This window comes from Lissotriton vulgaris, unplaced genomic scaffold (genome assembly GCF_964263255.1).
Source record: "Lissotriton vulgaris unplaced genomic scaffold, aLisVul1.2 SCAFFOLD_563, whole genome shotgun sequence".
Classification (NCBI taxonomy): Eukaryota; Metazoa; Chordata; class Amphibia; order Caudata; family Salamandridae; genus Lissotriton; species Lissotriton vulgaris.
The window spans coordinates 896,235-911,953 of record NW_028253855.1 but is presented as its reverse complement, the minus strand read 5'-3'; the positions used below and the strand labels follow the sequence as shown (position 1 = coordinate 911,953).

The 15,719-nt window shown below is 47.7% G+C and overlaps 1 protein-coding gene across 1 annotated transcript in view; it reads left to right on the top strand.

The window, feature by feature from the left end:
- The window catches only part of LOC147660725 (E3 ubiquitin-protein ligase TRIM39-like), a 128,427-nt gene that overhangs the window by 68,612 nt on the left and 44,096 nt on the right, over positions 1-15,719 (top strand). The gene's annotated exons all lie outside the window — the stretch shown is intronic.

The following is a 15,719-nucleotide window of genomic DNA, read 5'->3' as shown; positions in this document are numbered from 1 at the left end:
GTAACTTCACGCGCTACACATCCCGAGCATGCAGGCAATCAATCAATCAATCAGGATATTTGTATAGCGCGCTAATCACCCAGAGGGTCTCAAGGTGCTTGGGGGAGGGGGGTCCGCTACTGCTCGAATAGCCATGTCTTGAGTTGCTTCCTGAAGCAGAGGTGGTCTTGGGTCAGGCGGAGGTGGATGGGGAGGGAGTTCCAAGTCTTGGCTGCCAGGTAGGAGAAGGATCTTCCTCCCATGGTGGATCTTCTGATGCGTGGCACGGCGGCGAGGGTGTGGCTGGTCGATCGTAGCTGGCGGGTGGGAGTGTAGAAGGTCAGGTGGTTGTTGAGGTACCTGGGGCCCAGGTCGTGGAGGGCCTTGTGTGCGTGGGTGAGGAGTTGGAACGTGATTCTCTTGCTGACGGGGAGCCAGCGAAGGTCTCTCAGGTGTCCGGAGATGTGGCTGTGTCGGGGGATGTCCAAGATGAGTCGTGCGGAGGCGTTCTGGATGTGTTAGTCTTTTCTGGAGTTTGGCTGTGGTTCCGGTATAGAGGGTGTTTCCGTAGTCCAGTCGGCTGGTGACGAGTGCCTGTGTGACTGTCTTCCTGGTTTCGGTGGCGAGCCATCGGAAGATCTTTCGGAGCATGCGTAGGATGGTGAAGCATGATGATGAGACGGCGTTGACTTGTCTGGTCATCGAGAGGGAGGAGTCCAGGATGAAGCCCAGGTTGCGTGCGTGGTCCGTTGGTTTGGGTGCGCTGCCCAGGGCAGGGGGCCACCAGGAGTCGTCCCAGGCGGAGGATGATGATCCAAGGATGAGGACTTCCGTCTTGTCTGAGTTCAGTTTCAGGCGGCTGTTCCTCATCCACTCGACTACGTCTTTCATCCCTTCGTGTAGGTTGGTTCTGGCGGTTCCTGGGTCGTTGGTGAGGGAGAGGATCAGCTGGGTGTCGTCGGCATAGGAGATGATGTTGAGGTTGTGTTTGTAGGAGGGTGGATACCTGACTATGGTTGCCCCCAACTTTTTGCCTGGTGTTTTGCTGGTTTTCCGACTTAGTTGACCTGGGACCCTGCTATCCAGGGCCCCAGGCCTACTGCTCTCTCTGTAAAATGGATTCCATGTACCTTAGGTACATATCTAATTGGTACTGGGCCACCTTATCAGACCCTGTAACTCAGGGCATAGGTGTACCCAGGGCCTACCAGGGGCTGCAGCATGTATTATGCCACCCGTGGCTGGTCATCTAAATCTGACAACTGGCTGCACCACAGCTGGGGCAAGGTGGTGTAATCACCCTTTGCTTTAGATATAGTATTCCTATATCTAACCCTAAAATGGACACATGTATTCCTATCAGTCCCTCCTATGGCAGGCCTTATCAATCCTGAAGGCAGAGTGCTTGGAATTATGTGAGATGGTGCTCTGGCATGAGCTGAGCCCGTCTGCAGCTTGCGGAACCAAGTCCTAATAGCTGTTCCATGATAACGCGTACCATATACTCTTAAGTGCCTTATAATCCTCGCGGTTATTTGCCAACTTTGGTATCGCTTTATCAAAACATGTCGAGTAAGGTGTCATACGAATTGGAATACTAACCCCTCGCCAATTCTGGTGACGGGGTTAGCATTCCACCCTTCCAGAGGGACACGACATGTATGTAACTGTGAACCCCGGTTAAAGTTAACTCAAGCCTCAGCATCACAAAATGGATGCTGCCACCACAGACACAAGTCTGACCTCTTGCTGCTGGGAGTCCTTCCAGCGAGGAGAGCTTGGACAAAGGGTTTCCTGTCAGGGGCGGTGCTAGCACCATCCCAGACAGGGTTTTGTGTATCCTGGGTAGGCAGGGCTTTACAGGAAGGTGACTGCAAGTGGCACCCCGGTGCTCAATATGCATCTGCCGGTTAGAACCAGTTCCAGGGGCACACCAGCCCCTGAGCTGGGGAAAGTCCGGCAGGGGAGAGGGTGTAACCACCCCCCTTCCTGGTCCCACTCATGGGCAAGACCTAGTCGCGTACCAGCCCCTTTCTTTAGAATAAAGGTAGGAGCGGGGACCCTTCCAAATTAGATCATCTTTGAATCCTGAAACTACTTTCTACGAAAGGAACTCAAGACTTCTCCCTTGTGACTAAGGAGTAGTCACCCTGCACCCGCAGGCACCATCTAAGAACACTGCGGTTTGCTGCATGTCCTTCCTCCGGAATCCGACCGACCAGCACAACGAGACCTGGCTTCCCTGGCACCTTTGACCTCTACCTACATCATCAGCCCAGCTGAGATCCGTGGGTGTGACGAGACCTCGAGGGACCGGCCATCTTCAGAACTGCACGACGCTTATCCAGCACGACCGCCGAGGGATCCTCGAGTGAGTGCTTTGGGGTTCGAGAAGCCCTAACCCTGAGCAGCTCCAGCACCGAAGTCCAGCCCCCCAGCATCCACCAGATCTGCGTGGGGCCCTTCTGCTCTTTGCTGCTCACCGCGTTGTCCGGCTACTTGCCTGCTGGCTTGTGGCCCTCTTGACGATGCACCACGACGACAACACCACTGGTCTGGTTGCTCCAGACTGGCCCTTGCTCCCCTCCAACAGAGGAGCACCCCGGACCCTCCTGGTCCACTCCAGACGCCATTTTAAGTCCACCGCGTGGGCTTGCATTTGCCAAGACTTGTTGCCCCAATCCTGGGTCCAGCGACGTCGACAGCAGACACCATCGTGGGACAGCTCGCACCTCCATCCTGGTCGCTGACAACGCCTCCTGTCCGTGAGACTGCAGAGCCCAGCGTCGCCCATTCACCTGGTCGAGGTGACTCCATCCGGTGCCATCCTGGTGCCCATCTAATCACTGGCAAGTGATTCAGAACTTGGTCCCCTCTGCTTACAGGTATCCCCCATCATCGATCCAGGCTTGGATCCCTCCGAATCTCTTCACTGGTCGCCTGCCAGCAACTTCTTCTTTCAGGCTCCATAGACTGCAACAAGGATTCCCGACGTCTTTCCAGACCTATGCAGCCGCAGCCCCTGGGCTAGGTAACCTCAGCATTTCGGTGTTCCAGCATAGCCTCACTATCCAAGGGTCCAGATCCTTTTTCGTTTCAGCTCTACCTAGTCCGATTCGTCCGATAACACTAACTTTACGAAATCTAGCATCCATAGACTTTGTCCCGCATCCCGCGTGAGAGTGCACACTCTGCACCCGATCCCCCTAGGCCTCCTGCTAGTAATCTGAAGGTTCAGTAGTTAAGTCCTAGCGATCCTAAAGTCTATTAGAGTAGTACTTACCTGCTAGTAATTTCGCATTCCACTTTTTCGTGCCCCTCGGGCATTTGTGTAAATTGTGCAACTTGAAGTATTTTCGTAAGAGCTTTGTATTGTGCTTAGCACCCTGTCCCCATAAAGAGTCCAGGGTTGTTGTGTTATAAATAAATATCCTTTTATTTTCATAACAACTTGTGTGTTGTCCTTTCACTTGGTGTTCAAGGGGTATATGTGATGGTATAACAGCTGGCTTAACACGCCCTCTAGAGTCTAGCCTAAAGACTGCTCTTGTCCATGCTACTAGGTTAGCTGGTCTATGGTTGACTTACAACCAATCATCAATAAGGGTTGTTTGGACTGATACAAAGTGCTCACTAGAATAGTGAACATTATATATCAGGCCAACTTCTCACAGTGTTGGCGTACGATGGCTGCGAGGGGGCTCATGTGGACGTTGAAGAGGGTGGGGCTGAGTGATGATCCTTGTGGTACGCCGCATATGACTTCGGTGGCCTTGGATCTGTACGGGGGGAGGCGGACTCTCTGGGTTCTTCCGGTGAGGAACGAGATGATCCACTCCAGTGCCTTCTCTTGGATTCCGATGTTGCTGAGGCGCTGCACTAGGGTACGGTGGCAGACCGTATCGAATGCTGCGGAGAGGTCCAGGAGGATGAGGGCCGCTTTTTCCCAGTTGTCGAGCAGGGCTCAGATGTCGTCAGGGGCTGCGATGAGGGCGGTCTCGGTGCTGTGGTTAGCGCGGAAGCCGGACTGCGAGTGGTCGAGGCTGGTTGGGCAAGCGCAATTGGTGATCCACTGTGTGAGGTTGTTGGCTGCTTGGTTGGGGTCCGTTGAGCTGACGGGAGGGTTCTGGCTCAGTGAAGTGGTGAGCTGGTCGGTGGTGATCTTGTTCCAGTTCCTGCGGGGAACCTGTTGCGGGTGGTGGTGAGTCGTGGTCTTTCTGAAGCTGAAGTGGACGCAGCTGTGGTCTGTCCAGTGCAGTCCAGTGGAGTGGCTGAAGGAGATGTACTTGCTGGAGGAGAAGACTGGGTCAAGCGTGTGTCCGGCATAGTGTGTGGGGGTGTTCACCAGTTGCATGAGTCCGAGGTTGGCGAGGTTGTCCAGCAGGGTGGTGGTGGTGTTGTTGTTGTTGTTCTCCAGGTGGAAGTTGAGGTCCCCTAGGAGGATGTAGTCAGCGGAGGCGAGGGCGTGCGGGCTGATGAAGTCTGCGATGTCTTCGCTGAATTGTGTGCGAGGTCCTGGGGGTCTGTAGATGAGGGTGCCTCTGAGTGTGGTCTTGGGGTCGGTGTGTATCTGGAAGTGAAGATGTTAAGCGGCTGTGAGGGTTTCGTCTGAGTTGGTCGTGATGCGGATGGTGTTCTTGTGGACGATGGCGATGCCTCCTCCTGTCTCGTTGACGCGGTCTCTCCGGGTGATCTTGTATCCGTCCGGGATGGCGACGGCGATGTCGGGCGCTGAGGAGGCGTTCATCCATGTTTCCGTGAGGAAGGCGACGTCTGGAGATGTGGTGTCGAGCAGGTTCCAGAGTTCCACGGCGCTCCCGAAGACGAAAAATGGCTTGCGAACGGGTCAACCAAGCTACTACGCATGCTCGCGGAGCTATGCGTAGTTCGCGGAGTGCAAGTGCATCTTCGCGTAGCTCGCGGAGTGCGGCTACGCGAACTATGCCCAGGCTTAATTCATACGTCCTTCTACGTCTCCAGCCTCGTCTCCTCTGTTCTTTATCCCGAAAAAAGAAGGGGGTTTGCGAATCTGTATCGACTACCGAGCCATCAATAGGGTAACCAGAAAGAACAGGTACCCTCTTCCATTAATACCAGTGCTTTTGGATCAGCTGAAAGATGCAACGATATTCACTAAGCTTGATTTGCGGGGGGCATATCATTTGGTGCGGGTTCGTCGCGGAGACGAATGGAAGACTGCTTTCCGCACTAAATATGGGCTCTACGAATACCAGGTAATGCCCTTTGGCCTGTGTAATGCCCCGGCAGCATTTCAATTTTTTATGGATGAGGTGTTAAGGGGCTTACTGGATGTGTCATGCATAGTCTATATAGATGACATTCTCATCTATTCTGCCATGCAAGAAGACCACGTTAAGCATGTGATGGAAGTATTGGAACGGCTACAAAGGCACGAATTATACGCCAAGTTGGAGAAATGTCTCTTCCATACCACTGAAGTGGAATTTCTTGGATACATCATCGGTCCGAACGGATTACGAATGGACCACAAGAAGATCCAAGCCATTACACAATGGGAATCGCCGACTAGTGTAAAGGCATTGCAGAGCTTTATAGGTTTTGCAAACTTTTATCGCCGATTCATACAAGGATTTTCGAGGATCATCCAGCCCTTAACATTTCTTCTGAAGAAAGGAGCTACTTTCAGGTGGACGGACGCTGCGGAGCAGGCTTTTCAAACAATGAAAACCCGTTTCATTACTGCACCCATCTTACGTCACCCAGATGCCAGTCAGCCATTCGTGTTAGAGACTGATGCCTCTCATTTTGCTATTGGAGGTATTTTATCGCAAAGGAATCCGGATACAGGCCAACTACACCCGGTAGCCTATTTCTCAGTGAGGTTAATTACAGCATAACCGACAAGGAGTTGTTGGCCATTAAGCGAGCCTGTGAAGAATGGAGACATCATCTTTTGGGGGCGAGACACACCGTTGAAATCTTTACCGATCATCGGAACCTCCTCTTCTTAAAGAGTGCAAAGGCGTTAACACCTTGTCAGTTGCGATGGTCGTTATTCTTCTCGGATTTTGACTTTGTAATTAAGTACTGTCCTGGCCCCCAAATTGGCAATATTTAACAACAAGGGGTGGTGATGGACAGAGTTTCTGAATTAAGCAGAATACTCTCACCCAGTCAAGAGATCAGGGCTAGATCCAACACCGTTTTTTAGCTCACTGCACCATCCCAGCTCAGAACCTGGCTATATGCAAATTAGTCTGATCCTGTCCCAGTGCATGATGGGAACAGGGCAAACCAAACTACCAAGCCAATTCTTACACTGGGAAGGAAACAAGCTACCAGGGACCGGTTTCTGGCATTTCAGCCATCGTCGGCTCGGCTTGCTTGAATCCTGATGGTGCAATGAGCAAGGGACTCACATCTGAGTATACCCTTCCACGCTTAGGGTGGACAAAATATTTAACAACAAGGGGTGGTGATGGACAGAGTTTCTGAATTAAGCAGAATACTCTCACCCAGTCAAGAGATCAGGGCTAGATCCAACACCGTTTTTTAGCTCACTGCACCATCCCAGCTCAGAACCTGGCTATATGCAAATTAGTCTGATCCTGTCCCAGTGCATGATGGGAACAGGGCAAACCAAACTACCAAGCCAATTCTTACACTGGTAAGGAAACAAGCTACCGGGGACCGGTTTCTGGCATTTCAGCCGTCGGCGGCCCGGCTTGCTTGAATCCTGATGGTGCAATGAGCAAGGGACTCACATCTGAGTATACCCTTCCACGCTTAGGGTGGACAAAATATTTAACAACAAGGGGTGGTGATGGACAGAGTTTCTGAATTAAGCAGAATACTCTCACCCAGTCAAGAGATCAGGGCTATATCCAACACCGTTTTTTAGCTCACTGCCCCATCCCAGCTCAGAACCTGGCTATATGCAAATTAGTCTGATCCTGACCCAGTGCATGCAGGGTAACCTCAGACATGAGTCCCTTTCTCACTGCACCATCAGGATTCAAGCAAGCCGGGCCAAAGACGGCTGAAATGCCAGAAACCGGTCCCCGGTAGCTTGTCTCCTTTCTGGTGAAGAATCGCCTTGGTAGTTTAGTCTGCCCTGTTCCCATGATGCACTGGGCCAGGGACAGACTGATTTGCATATAGCCAGGTTCTGAGCTGGGATGGTGCAGTGAGATAAATAACGGTGATGGATCAAGCCCTGATCTTTGGACTGGGTAAGAGTGGTCTGCTTAATTCAGACACTCTGTTCATCACCACCCCCTTTTCTGAATCCCCAAAATGGCAAGGCAGACGCCTTATCAAGACCAGAATCGGTATTAAGAGAACAATCTGCAGGGATGGAGGATCCCCCCTTTCTTCTACACCAGGCATCATTCAATCAGTCCGTGTCAGTGATTACCGGTCCTGCGGATTTCTTGAAACAAGTTGAGGAAAAAAGCAACCACGTAGATGTACAATCCTGCTTAGCTAAAGAGCCAATGCAGAGACAGAAGAAAGGCAAACTCCTCTTCAGAAACAAACAGTTGTATCTTCCAGAACATGCTGTACAGAGCTTAGTACTTCAATGGACCCATGATTCATCTTTCAGTGGACATCCAGGGATGCTCAAAACGTTACAGACTACCTCCAGGTACTTTTGGTGGGAAACGATGCGTAATGACAATGAAGAATACGTTGCCAAATCTCCTATATGTATTCAAGCCAAAACACAGCATCAAAGAAGTACTGGACTGCTACGTCCCATACCAGTACCTCCCTGTCCATGGCATACAGTATCCATGGATTTCATTGTGGAAATGCCTCTCAGTTTCGGCAACAACACCATTCTGGTGGTGGTAGACCATCTCACTAAAATGGGTCATTTTATTGCACTACCCAAGTTACCCACGTCAGGAGAACTAGCTATAGTCTTTCTACAGAATGTGGTAAGGTTGCATGGAATTCCTTCTGTTCTTATTACGGACAGAGGAACTCAGTTTACTTCAAAATTTTGGAAGGCCCTATGTGAGGTGATGAAAATTGATGCTAGGTTATCAACAAGCTATCATCCGCAGACGGATGGTAAAACAGAAAGACTAAATCAGACGCTAGAGCAGTATTTGAGATGCTTTACACTTAAACATGAGGAGGAATGGAGAACGTTGTTGTGGATGGCAGAGTTTGCCTACAATAACACAACTCATTCTTCGTTAGGATGCTCGCCTTTCTTTTGTCTTACTGGGTATCACCCCAACTCTTTGCCATTTGACCAGCTATGCCCCTCCTCTCATCCCACCATACAACAACATCATGCTCATCTTCAGTCTGTTTTGTGGGATGCCAGAGAGCATCTGGAGTCAGCCAGAAACCGTGTCAATACACAGGCCGACAGAAAGAGAACTCCTGAGCCACTGTATTCGGTGGGAGACAAGGTGTGGTTGAGTACCAAACATTTGAAGTTGAAGGGTAACACAAGATTGCAACCCAAGTTTGTGGGTTCGTATCCCATTCTGGCTGTGATTAATCCAGTAGCCATGAAACTGAAGCTTCCTTCCTCTTGGCACATACATCCCGTATTCCATGTGTCTTTGCTGAAACCGTACATTCAAGGGACGAGAACCGTGGCAAGACCCCAGCCCTTAGAAGTAGAAGGGGAGGTTGAGTACGAAGTAAAGGCAGTGCTGGACTCCAGAAGGGTGCGAGGGGCTTTGCAATATCTGATTGATTGGAAGGGGTATGGCCCTGAGGAGCGCTCCTGGGAACCTCTTAGTAACTTACATTGTCCTGGGTTGCTGGGTTGCTGAGGTTTCCACTCCAGATTCCCTTTGAAACATGGTGGACCGCCGAGACGTCGGTCATTGAGGGGGGGTTCTGTCACGTTTCAAGCATGTATAGGGTGACTACAGGTCCCAGAATGCCTGGTTCTAGTCCGTTTTCGCTCTTTCCTCTTTTCTCCCTTTCCGTTTTCTACATTAGCCTCCTGAGTGCCTTCCGCGGTGCTTGTCACCTGTGGTTAGCTGTACCTTCGAGATCTGTCCTTCAGGAGCATTGTACGCATTGGAACTTGTTGAGTCATCGTAAACGGCAGTAGGAGGATTCTAGTCCGGGCCGTTCCCTTTGGGCGTTTCCTGCCGTCGAACGCCGCGGAGCAGCTGTGTGGAGCTCCGAACTGTGGGTTGAGAGCTGCCGAGGAGCCGCGCTGGGACCCGGTGAGAGACTCGCGCTGACAGTGAGGAGAACGCTGCGCTGAGCAAAAGCAAAGGTATTCAGAGCTCGCGGCCAGCGATCAGCTCTGGTATGATATTCTCCCTTACGTTGCTCATCAGACCTGTAGCCTAGCGGATTTGCTAGCGTGAGAAGAGTGTTTTGTAACTCTTCATGTTTTTTGTTCAAGACTTGGCCTATTGAGGTGTTTTTTGGGCATTTGAACTCTGCCGAACAGTTTTGCTTTCTAGAGAGCCATTGAGAGGCTCGGATTAAGTAATCCCTTATTTTTTTCTTGAAGTCATGGACAAACAGAGGTCTAGAAGGAACATTTGCCTTATTCACTGAGCTGCAGCTCTATCGACATAACTTTGGATTACTTGAGAAGCTTCCTGTTTTCTCTCTGGATTTAGGGTTCTTGGGCAGATCCCTGTTTTCTTTTCCTTTTACTTTATTTTTCCTATTTTGCCTTCTTTTCTCAGAACGAGTGTGGAAGCCCTATGATGTAAGTGTATGTCCTCCCATTACATACATAGAAGTGGTAGGATACCATAGGGAAAAGTGTAACTTTCCTGCTCTTGTGTCTCTTTGCAGGTACCTACTTACAGACCCAACGTTTGGCGTTCTCCTGTTGGCGAGTCCTGTAGATGGTTTCTGGCTGCCACTCCTTTATGTTTTATTTATCCACTTTTTCCCCTTCACTGGGTGGGGTCCTCATAGGCGAGTGTTAGTCATATACTCGCTTGTGGTACCGTATCTAGGGAGGAGTGAATCTAGCTTCTGCATCGCTCCTGCTGTACCGGATTCCAAGGTTAGTCAATCTGTACTCGTTGTGACAGGCGCATCACCATCAACACCTGGAACAAAACAAGCCAGCTCTTTAACTGCGGGAGTGAGATTGACGTATCCTGAATCTCGTGCTTGCCTCAAGAACTAAAGTGCTTTTAATCTTCGAAAATTCATATCTCGACTTCTTATTGGATCTTTGTCATTTTGATTTTGTTTAATATATAAAATCATAATCTATTTTTCTATACATGTGTGGATCCTTTTTGTGGTGGTTTCATTGTGTTACTGTGTGTTGTGTTGCACAAATACTTTACACATGGCCTCTTTAGATACGCCTGAGTGCTCTGTGCCAAGCTACCAGAGGGTGGGCACAAGTTATCTTTTAGTGTGTATCTCACTATCCCTGACTAGGATTGTGGTTCCTGCTCGGACAAGGTGCATACTCTGACAACCAGAAACACAAATTCTGACATTGGTGATCGGTTGAGAAGTTAGGACTTGTGTTTGTGCAATACCATGTAGTATTTCAGTGTTCACTACTACTTTACACTGAAGACCAATCCGAACTCTTTTTCATACCTCCTTAATTGGCTTTTTGATTGTTTGCTAAACCATGTCTCTGTGGAGAAGCATCCGCACCTGCATTGATGGGTTGTGAGCTGGCCAAGCTGGATACGCACACCGTGGCCAGCTCATGGATTACAGGGTCGACCTGTCCACTAAAGGCTTCACCAGGAGGGTGGAGCTGTAATACGTGCTGAGGGCCTGGGCAGGGGCCCGTAATTCATGGGCCGGGACCCCAGAAGAGGAGGAGCAAGAGATTGAGGACAACGAGGAGCTGATCCTAGATGCTGAGCTGGATCTGGGACTGTCGGTGGTCAGGGCCAACGACGTGCTGGAAGCAGTGGTGGTAACTAGAGCAGGGAGTAGCGTCTCATCAAAGAACCTATCCCCAGAAGAGCTGGCAGATAGGCAGGAGGAGAGAAAGCTCAAGCTGGAGCTTGCCAAGTTAGAGCAGGAACAAAAGCTTCCCAAACTGAAATTGAAGAAGCAACAAGCTAGAGAGGAAAGGAGGTTGGCTCTTGTGGAAAGGAAGATGTCCCAGGAGCGGAGCCTCCATGAAGGAAATGACCTGAATAGGGTCACCCGGGTCGCATCGTGACCACCTCTTTACCTTTCAAATAATGAAGAGTCGGTCAGACAGAATACAAACCGAAGCATTTATTAATCATACGCTGCAGCGAAGGGCAGTCTGACCAGTCTCCTGAGAGGACTGGCGAGGGACTGACCCCCTTCGACATAGTAACACAAATTATACATTTCCTTATTTTTTTTTTGAATATTTTTATTGAAGAATTTTTTTGGCACACATATAGCACAGAATACACAAAAAATATAAATACAGATATTAAACAGATGCTAGTAACAAGAAAATCAATATAGCGTTAAACAGATCTTTTTCTTCCATATAACCAACAAAGCATATAAAAGAAAAAAACATTGTTAAATCAGGCATGGCTTTCATTTAGCCTTTCTTTCCAACGATGAACTGGTTCCCATATTTGCCTTCCCAGTCTCCTTGTCCTTTTGCCTTTCCTAGCATAAATGCCCTTTTCGAGATTGAACGTCCCCAATAACAAAGCAATCCATTGTTGTGTTACTGGAGGTGAAATATCCAGCCAGGCTCTGGCAATCAACAATCTATACACCGCCATTGCTACAAATAAAAATTCACAATGATCACCGTCAAATCCCCTAACCCCTAACATAATTACAGTTGGTGTTAAAATCACATTCAAACCAAGTGTGCGATCCATAAATTCTTCAATGCCCTTCAATAATGTTTTTAATTGAGGGCATAACGCAAAAATGTGAATACTATCCGCTGCCTGAGAACTGCAGCGAGGACAAGTAGTCCCTGTAGTACCACTCCACTGTACAATACGTTCCGGTGTATGGTAAAGTTGGTATAAAGTTTTGTAGTGTTGGGATTGGAGCGAGGCAGAATGGAAAAGAGAGTATCCTAATTCCAACGAGTCCAAAAAAAACTGGCTCTGTATCCCTAATTTCCCAGCCCATTTATTTCCAAATTTTTCAGTATCATCCTGCTTCAATTCTGCCAAATTAGCCTAAAAATAGCGAATAGAGCACGCCCCTCCTTGCTCTATGGCTTCCATAATATTATTTTTACCAAATCCGCCTTTGCCTCCTTTTTTCCTATGAGGAAGCTCCTGATCTGCAGATACTTAAAGAAGCTTTGCCTTGCAATGTTAAATTTTGCCATCAAATCTGTAAATTGCAGTATCTTTTCATCTAAACCCAGCAGATCTCCTATTTTTGTAATTCCATTTCTATCCCATTCTGCCATAGTAGCATCGGCAAAGATTAAGGGTGGGAGAGTCTTATTCCTATATAGTCTGGTGTATCTGTTGTATCTTCCCAGTCCGCATTTTTTTGCTACAGCTGAACAGATGTTATGTGCTGCAAAAACTGTCTTAAAGCGTGTACGTTTGTAGTAAGAAAAGTCAGCGCAGTTTAAGAAAGCATTCGCAGTATCTGAGCCCAGTACAATAGAATATATCATAGTTGAAAAAGCATTAACATTCAGATCCACTCCGCTCGCTCCTATCAGACCCTGAGTATATTGAAGAACCGATGCCCAATAATATAATCTAAAGTCTGGAACCCCCCATCCTCCCCTAGCCCTTGGTAGTGTCATAAATTTGTAAGCCCGCCTGGTCTTCCCATGTGACCAAATAAATTTATTCAGAATCGACTCCAGCTTATTAAACCAGGAAGACTCAAACATAAGAGGTATCGTTCGAAAAAAATAAAGAAATTTGGGGAGTATAAGCATTTTGATGACATTAGTACGGCCCACCAGCGTGAGTCTGAGATTGTTTATCCTGGCCAAATCTAAGCTTACTTTTCTCAATAGGGGGGGAAATGTTTCGTTCTACCACTGTCGCTAAATTAGGCGAAATTTCAACCCCTAAATAAACTGCTGCAGAAACCACGCGTGAGTCATTGCAGCGTACCATTGCATTTTTAATAATCTGCGTTTTTGCACTATTAAGCCTATATCCAGAAATTATGCCAAATTTAAGGGCCTCTTGCTCGATTTCTCCAATTGCCGTAGATGGATCCGGGGTAATTATAGCGACGTCATCTGCGTACGCCAGCACATTGACTTCTAGCCCATTTGAACAAAGGGGGGGAATACTAGGATTAAAATTAAGCTAACGTAAATACGGATCCATATAAAGTGCAAAGAGGAGGGGGGAACTCGGACAGCCTTGTCTTGTCCCTCTTTTTATCTGTACCGCAACAGTTAGTTCCCGATTAATTTTGATTCTAGCCATTGGTGCCTTATATAGAACCTGAATTGCACCAATATATCTATCACCAAAACCATAATGTCTCATTAACTCCCACAAATACTCCCATGCGACCCTGTCGAAAGCCTTCTCGGCATCCAGAAATAAGGCTGCGACAGGGCCGCAGGCAACCTCCATAGCATCGAAGCAGGTAATCACTGTCCTAACATGTTCTGTAGTTCCCTTCCCTGGGATAAAACCATGTTGGACTGGGGAGACTAATTTCTCTATGACAGTAGTCAGCCTTGTTGCCAAAATGTTCGAGTACAGCTTCACATCCGCATTCATTAAAGCAATAGGTCTATATGACCCAGGAGCTGTGGGAGGTTTACCTTTTTTCAAGATGACTATGATTTCAGTGCCACCCCATGAGTTTGGAATTGAAACTTTACTCTGAGCTTGAATAAGTGTATCCAATAACTCCAATCTGAGAACTGCAAAAAATGTTTTATAGAATTCAATCGGAATAAAATCTGGACCTGCAGCCTTAGAGGACGGGAGATCTGATAGGGCTAACGTCAATTCTTCCATCGTTATAGTAGAGTCTAGTTTTTCTTTTTCCTCTAACTCTAACTCGTTAAGTTGGATATTTCCTAAATAATCTTTGATTTTATCCCTGCCCACCTCAGCTTCCATATCATATAATTCTGAATAATATTTCCAAAACTCGTTTCTTATATCTGCAGAATCAGAGATCAAGTTACCTGAACCATCTATCATATTTTTAATATCACCTGCAGTAACTTTTTGTCTAGTCCTGATGGCAAGAATATGCCCCACCCTCTCACTAAACTCGCAGGCTTGTTCTTTCTTTGCTAAGTAGTTTACTGCTATTTTATTAGTAATCCTTTCAGCTATTTCAGCCTTTAGTACCATAATTTCCAATATTTGTTGATCCAAGGGGCTCCCATTCGCGATTAACCTACTCAGCTCTGCCTCTGCAGTCAGGAGAGAATTAACTTGTTGTTCTATCCTTTCTCTTTCTGTTTTCTGTCTAAATGTTGAAAAGCTAATCGTCTCTCCCCTTATTCCTGCTTTAAAAGCATCCCAAGTACTGCCACTACTAGCGCTCCCCTTATTATTAAGCCAGAACTCTCTAATCCACCTTTCCATATGTTTACAGTATCCCTCATCTTTTAACAAAGCTCTCGAATGTCCACTTGTATACCTTTCTTGCTATACCATTTAAACTTACTGTCAATAACAGAGGATTATGGTCTGATACCAAGCGGGGTAGCTTCCTAATCTGTATATTGGAGAGCAGGGAGTTGGAGATTAAAAAATAATCCAACCTTACCGTTATTCTATGTGGGGCGGAAAAAAAGGTATCACCATCTGTCTGTGGATGTAGATTATCCCAGACATCCGATAGAGCATTATGTACGGCCATGTCTATTATGGCCCTGTGCACCCTCTTCTTGCGACCAATATATCGATGCCCCAATTGCAACTCACCACTGGAAGGACGGTTGATGTTAAAATCCCCACATCAGATAATAGGTTCCATCCAGGTTGATAGTTCTTGATCCAGAAATTGAAATATATCCGGATCATCACCTGTTGAGCCATAGACAGAAACCAATGTAAACCTAGTACCTCTAAAGCCTACTTCTACAATAACCCACCTCCCCCATATATCTTCTTTACTCCTAAAAACTATACAATCCGTCCCTCTCCCCAATATCGCTACCCCACGTGTTTTTGAGGCCTGTTTTGTAAGTGCTAATACTTTAAAACCCAGTTGTTCTAACAAATACCCCTTACCTCCCTCCACATGAGTTTCCTGCAGACATATCAGATCTGGATACATTGACTTACAAAACGCTGAAACTCGTAATCTTTTCTGGAGATCATTAAGGCCACAAACATTCATTGACATAATACGGCAAGCCATTAAAAAACATCGAAAAAATTGGTACCAGCTCCCTATTCCATTTCTCAATCTCGCCCCTTACTTCCTCCTTCCACCATATGTGTAAGATCTGTAACTGCCTCAAAATGTATCTCCGTGCGTGCAATGTGTGCCATTTTCTTCCCCCCTTCTCCCCCCCTCCCCCTCCCCCAACCCCCCCCACACTAGCCCACCCCCACCCCCCCCCCTACAGGCAAATAGGTCAAACATGACCTATGTGTGGACGCCAGGGAAGCAGCAGTCGCCACTCCTCCCCACCGCCGTTCCAAATTCCAAAAAAACTCTTATATTCATTTCTCCTTATAACCCAAAACTTCCATCATATAAGCCTTCGCCTTAATCTCAGAAAAGAAAAATTTAAACTGGCCTTTGGTCACTATTTTCAATTTAGCGGGGTAAAGCAAATAAGCCTCTGAACCCAGGGCTTGTATATGCGGTATCAGCTGCCTAAGCTCCCATCTGCGCTCAACTGTGGCGTG